The following is a 6,049-nucleotide window of genomic DNA, read 5'->3' on the forward strand; positions in this document are numbered from 1 at the left end:
TGTCTGTGAGCTGCTTTAGTTCAAGACTAGCACCTTACTATTTTAAGTCATAGCAGTGCTTTCTGCTTTTTCTGTGGATGTGGTACTGAGGAATTGAACCCAGGGCTTCATGCATGCTAAGCAAGCACCCTAACTCTAGCCACAGTCCCAACCCATATATGTATTTTTCATTTCTTTAAAGCAGTATAAATAGTCTTGACTTCCTACATTAAATTAAAATTGTTCATTGCTCACATATATGTCCAATTATATTTATACAAAAATTATATCCTGTTAGTGCAGTGTATTCCACTAGTGACTCTAATAACTTTCAGTGTATCCTTGTGATTTTCTAATTAAAAATAATGTCAGCTTTGGGAGTCAGTGGCTGCTACCTGTCATCCTAGCTACTCAGCAGTCTGACTTCAGAGCCTTGGTCTTGGAAGACAGCCTGGGCATGGAAGTATATGGGAGCCTTATTGCCAGTTAACCATCAGAAAGCCAGAAGTAGAGCTGCAGCTCTAGTGGTAGAGCTCTAGCATTGAGTGAAAACGCACAGAGACAGCACATAGTCCCTGAGTTAAAGCCCCAGGATGGCACAAATAGAAAGTTAATGTTACCTGCACATAAAGATAATAACACCCCTTCTATGTGAAGTCTTTTGAGGAACCTCCATACTGCTTTCCAAAGTGGTTGAACAAGTTTACATTCCCACCAACAATGAAGTAAGGTTCCTTTCTGTCCACATCCCCTCCAGCATCTGTTGTTGTTAGAGTTCTTGATTTTTGCCGTTCTAACTGGAGTGAGGTGATATCTCAATGTTGTTTTGATTTGCATTTCTTTTATGGCTAGGGATGTTGAACATTTCTTCATTTGTCTATTGGCCATCCTTCTTTCTTCTTCAGAGAAGTTTCTCTTTAAGTCTTTCGCCCACTTATTTATTAGGCAGTTGTTTCTTTGAGGATTTGTTGTTGGATGGTTTAATTTTTTGAGTTCCAAGTATATTTTAGATATGATACCCTTGTCCCTTGTATGGCTAGTAAAGATCTTCTCCCAATCCGTGGGCTTTCTATTGGTCTTGCTAGCTATGTCATTTGCCCTGCAGAAGCTCTGCAACTTTATGCAATCCCATTTGTCCAACCTTTCTTTGATTTGTTGTGTTTCCGGGTCTCTATTCAGAAAATTTTGGCCTGAGCCACGGAGACCTAGGGTTTCTCCTATTCTATCCTGTAATGTTTTCAGAGTGTCTGCTTTGAGTTCAAGGTCTTTGATCCATTTGGAGTTGATTCTGGTGCAGGGTGATATATAAGGATCTAGCTTAAGTTTTCTACATGTAGTTAACCAATTTTGCCAGCACCATTTACTGAAGAGGTTGTCTTTCTTCCATTCTATTGTTTTAGCTCCCTAATCAAAGATTAGATGGCTATAGTTCTGTACGTTCATTTCTGGGTTTTCAATTCTATTCCATTGGTCCTGAGGTCTGTTCTTATGCCAATACCAAGCTGTTTTGATTACTATGGCTTTATAGTAGAGTTTGAAATTTGGTATTGATATTCCTCCAGCAGTGTTTTTTCCATTGAGGAGCGTTTTTGCTATTTGGGGGTCTTTTATTGTTCCATATGAATTTTTGGATTGCCTCTTCTATTTCCTTGAAGAATGAGGTTGGAATTTTGATAGGTATTGCATTGAATTTGTAGATAGCCTTGGGAAGTATTGCCATTTTCACAATGTTAATCTTTCCAATCCAGGAGCATGGGAGTTTTTGCCATTTTTTAAGTTCTGTGTTGACTTCCTTTTTTAAGATTTTAAAGTTTTCATCATAGAGGTCCTTCACTTCTTTAGTTAAGTTAATTCCTAGGTATTTTATTTTTTGTGGGGCTATTACAAATGGAGTTGCTTTCCAAATTTCAGCCACACTTTTCTCATTGTTGGCATACAGAAAATCCATTGATTTTTGGGGGTTAATTTTATAACCTGCTACTTTGCCAAAGTTTTGAATAAGCTTGAGTAATTTGGGAGTGAAGTCTATGGGATTCTTTAAATACAAGATCATGTCATCTGCAAAGAGGGAGAGTTTTATTTCTTCTTTCCCTATTTGGATCCCCTTTATGTCTGCATCTTGTCGTATTGCTGTAGCTAGGCATTCTAATACTAGATTGAAGAGAAGTGGAGAGAGTGTGTATCCTTGTCTTGTTCCTGAGTTAAGAGGAAATGGCTTTAGTTTTTCACCATTGAGTATAATGCTGGCTGTAGGTTTGTCATATACAGCCTTTATTGTATTGAGGAATGTCTCATGGATTCCTAATTTTTCCAAAACCTTCATCATAAAGGGGTGTTGGATCTTGTCGAATGCTTTTTCTGCATCTATTGAGATAACCATGTGGTTCTTATTCTTGCTCCTTTTGATGTACTGAATAATATTAATTGATTTGCGTATATTGAACCAGTTTTACATCCCTGAAATGAATCCTGTTTGATTGTGGTGTGTGACTTTTTTGGATGTTTTTTTTGTTGATGTCGATTGGCCAAAATTTTGTTGAGAAGTTTTGCAACAATATTCATCAAAGAAATCAGTCTATAGTTCTCTTTCTTTGAAGAGTCCCTGCCTGGTTTTGGGATGAGGGTTATGATGGCTTCATAGAATGTGTTGGGTAGTGAGCTTTCTCTTTCAATTTCATTGAAGAGTTGGAGGAGTATTGGTGTGAGCTCTGCTTTGAAGGCCTTGTAAAATTTGTGGAATGATATTTTAGTGTATGCTTGGCTTACAGTTCTTGGACGCTGTCCTTGAGCTTTTTTTTTGGTCAAGACTAGTGCTCTACTCGTTAAGTCATAGCTCAACATTCACCTTTTTTGATTGTTTTGTATCCTTTCATAATCACCTGGAGATATAAGTGTTCTAGGCTTTTCTAATAGGGATAATTTGGAACTATTATCCTCAGATCCCAGCCTCCGGAGTAGTTAGGATTACCGGCAAGAGTCACCAGCACCTGGCTGACTGAACATTTGTAAAAAATATCTTGGATATATTATTTTACACACACACACACACACACACACACACACACACACACACACACACACACACACACACACACACACACACACACAAACAGACACAGGTACATATGATAGTGTCCTGAAGGATTGCAGTTACATGAGCAAGGTAATGAGTCCATTTCTTAATGAGCATTTGTTACCCCCTCATTTGTTTTTCCCCTACCATCCCTTTACTCCTCACCTCCCCAAGGCTTCCTGCCCACCAAAATTGTAAAGTTCCTTTTCAACATAGTTCCTTGTACATGAGATTGTTACAATGTGTCATCCTGTATCCTTATTTCAGCATTTTGTTACTTCCCTTCCCCTCCTCAATTAGAAAAAGCTATATACAAGATGCAAGACACCGGAATCCAAGAGAGTGACAACAAGGTTTATGCCATGGCAGAAGAACATACAAAGAAACAAAAAATATCATATAATACATTATAAGCCTATCAAAAACAACAGCAAGAAAAATAAAATCTCTTCTTTCCCTTCTTGGGCTTCATTTCGCTTAGCATCAGCTTATATGGTCATATGTACACAGCTTTTGGCCACTTCTGCTTGTCCTAGACATGGACTAGTTATTGCAGATAAGGGAAACTACTTTTTCCCTTACATTTAATTAGTGTATATTTGTTGAACAAAGGAGGTTCATTGTGTATTTCCATTATGTATGTGAATGGACACTCATTCTATTCCTTTAATAACCAGTGGGGTGGGAAGGATACACCCCGTGGTGATGTCATTGCCCAAGGGTCTGGGCCACTGAAAGGGGCACAGGGTGTCCATCATGGTTGTGAGTGGGTGGTTTGGGGGAGGAGGGTGAGTGGCAGATGAAAGTGTTGGAGGCGGGAAGGGGACACTGCCTATATATAGCCTGCATATTCCCATGATGAGGGGTGGAGATTGAGATGGCATAGAAAAGGACAGTAAGAGGAGCCTATTGCAGCAGATCAGGGCCTGATCAGGCAGCAGATCTGAGGCTCCAGGCCTCTGGAGAGGCCAGTGGCAAGGCATAAGACCTGCAAAGAGGCCTGAGTTGAGTGGAGAGGCCTGCAGAGAAGGAAGAAGGAAGCAAAAGGAAAAGCCTTCCCCTTTGGAGCTTGGCAGCTTTGGAGCATTGGAGCTTTGGAGATTTTCAGACTGACTAATAGGAGGTTTGCAGTCCAACTAGTAAAGGTAGGAGCTGCCCATTGGAGGCTTGGAGGTTGAGGCTGCTCTTGGTTCTGGGTACGCAGGCATGCACAAGGTAGTCGCAGGCCCTCTTTCTGGTGTAAGTAGTGTAAATAACGTTCCTTTGTCACCTTTAACTGTGCTTTGATAGATTGTCATGACATTCCCTTCCTCATCCCCTTTCTGAAAACAATATGAACACATTCCATTGTTACATTTGCACAAATATATATAAGGATTGTTTCATCATTCAGGCCTCTTTATCCTATCTTCCCTGCTCCTACTGGTACTCCTATCCTCATCAGAAACTATTAGTGTTACTTGTTTATTCTTTTTAATTTTTACTATAATGGTGATGTACAAACAGATCACAGTTCAATAGTCATGCATTGAGAACATTACTTTTTGAACTGTGTTATTTTTTGTTTTTTATATTTTTGTTAGTTGCGCAAATTTGTTTCACCTAGGGACAGAGCCCACCCCAACAAAGTTGTTAATAAAGAAGCAACATGATTGAGAATATTCCTACACTGACCAGTCAGAGCCGCAGCACAGTCTTGTGAGCTGAAACTGGGACCTGGAGCAGCCAGATTCTTTGTTTTTAAAGGCAAAATCCATGAGGTCGAACCTGGTCACTTGCAGGTGACCAATGGGATAGTAACACACGAAGGATTGTACAGTCCTACCAGACCACAAACAGGTGGCCAACAGCCGGAGTTTACCATAAGCATGTGCAAAACACAGGGTTACCGGAAGCACCTGGTGTCAGTAGTTGGAGCCAGATTACAATGTATCTGTCTCAAGGGTGAGACTTTAAGTCAACAATCAATGGTCGGTTAGGTTGTTAAAGGGAGGGGTACCAGATGCATTTTTTTAATTCTGGGAATTAGGTCCATCAAGGCTAAAATCCCTAAAACAAAGGCAAAGCTCAAAATGGAATCATACCAGCTGGGGCCTCATCTCAGGGTCCACTTCAATATTACAATTTTGGTTTAAGAATGTGATTTTACAATATGCATATGCATATCCCTTAAGACCCCATTCCATTCCTTTATAGAAGACAAAAAACATAATATTTACCTGTAATAACCTAATTTATTTCGAATAACAAGTCACTATATAGTTACATTCTTTTAGCAGTAAATGCTGTATTATCTCGTTTGTAGCTGAATAAGGGCCCAATGAATATGCATATTACATTTTCTTTTTATTTATCCTGAAGGTGTTTATGTTGCTGTTTATCCAGCGATAACTAGGAATACAAATCTGGTAGGCAGAAAGAGGGCTACACCATGTGGGCATACACAAAGTTTATTGAAATAGCACATGCTTGCATACAGTATACAGGCAGGAAAGTAAATCTTCACACAAGGGCAAGAAAGTCAATCTTAAACAGTTTAAGCAGAATACAGATGATGAGAATTTACTTTAAGTCAGTTAGCAGAAAGAATTAATCCTTGACAACAAAGGTGAGGTAACTCTAGTGATCAAAGATTACTGAGAGTAAGCAAGGCACAGATGACCTATGTTAGACACACAAAGGGAGTCTAGAGGCCTTGTTCTATGGGATGAATAGGAGGGGCAAAACCTTCACTTTAGACTTGATGCTTGGCGTGGTACTTTTGCACTGACTTGGAAGGGGCGTTCCCCTTTTCTGTGCCCAAGGAAATGCATGCGGGCATATTGCATCCTCATGGCACCCAGGACCTCAGATGGGGTCACAAACGTTCATGCTTTCAAGAGTTGTTAATACAATATCTCTTGATCAATGTCACTCAGGTCGACATACTCATTCATCCCTCCCCTACTTATCCTTTGGCTTTTCTTAATTTTGTAAGGTATACATTGGATTTCAGAC

Source organism: Dipodomys merriami, unplaced genomic scaffold, assembly GCF_024711535.1.
Source record: "Dipodomys merriami isolate MVZ:Mamm:240054 unplaced genomic scaffold, mDipMer1.0.p SCAF_458, whole genome shotgun sequence".
In the NCBI taxonomy this organism is placed as follows: Eukaryota; Metazoa; Chordata; class Mammalia; order Rodentia; family Heteromyidae; genus Dipodomys; species Dipodomys merriami.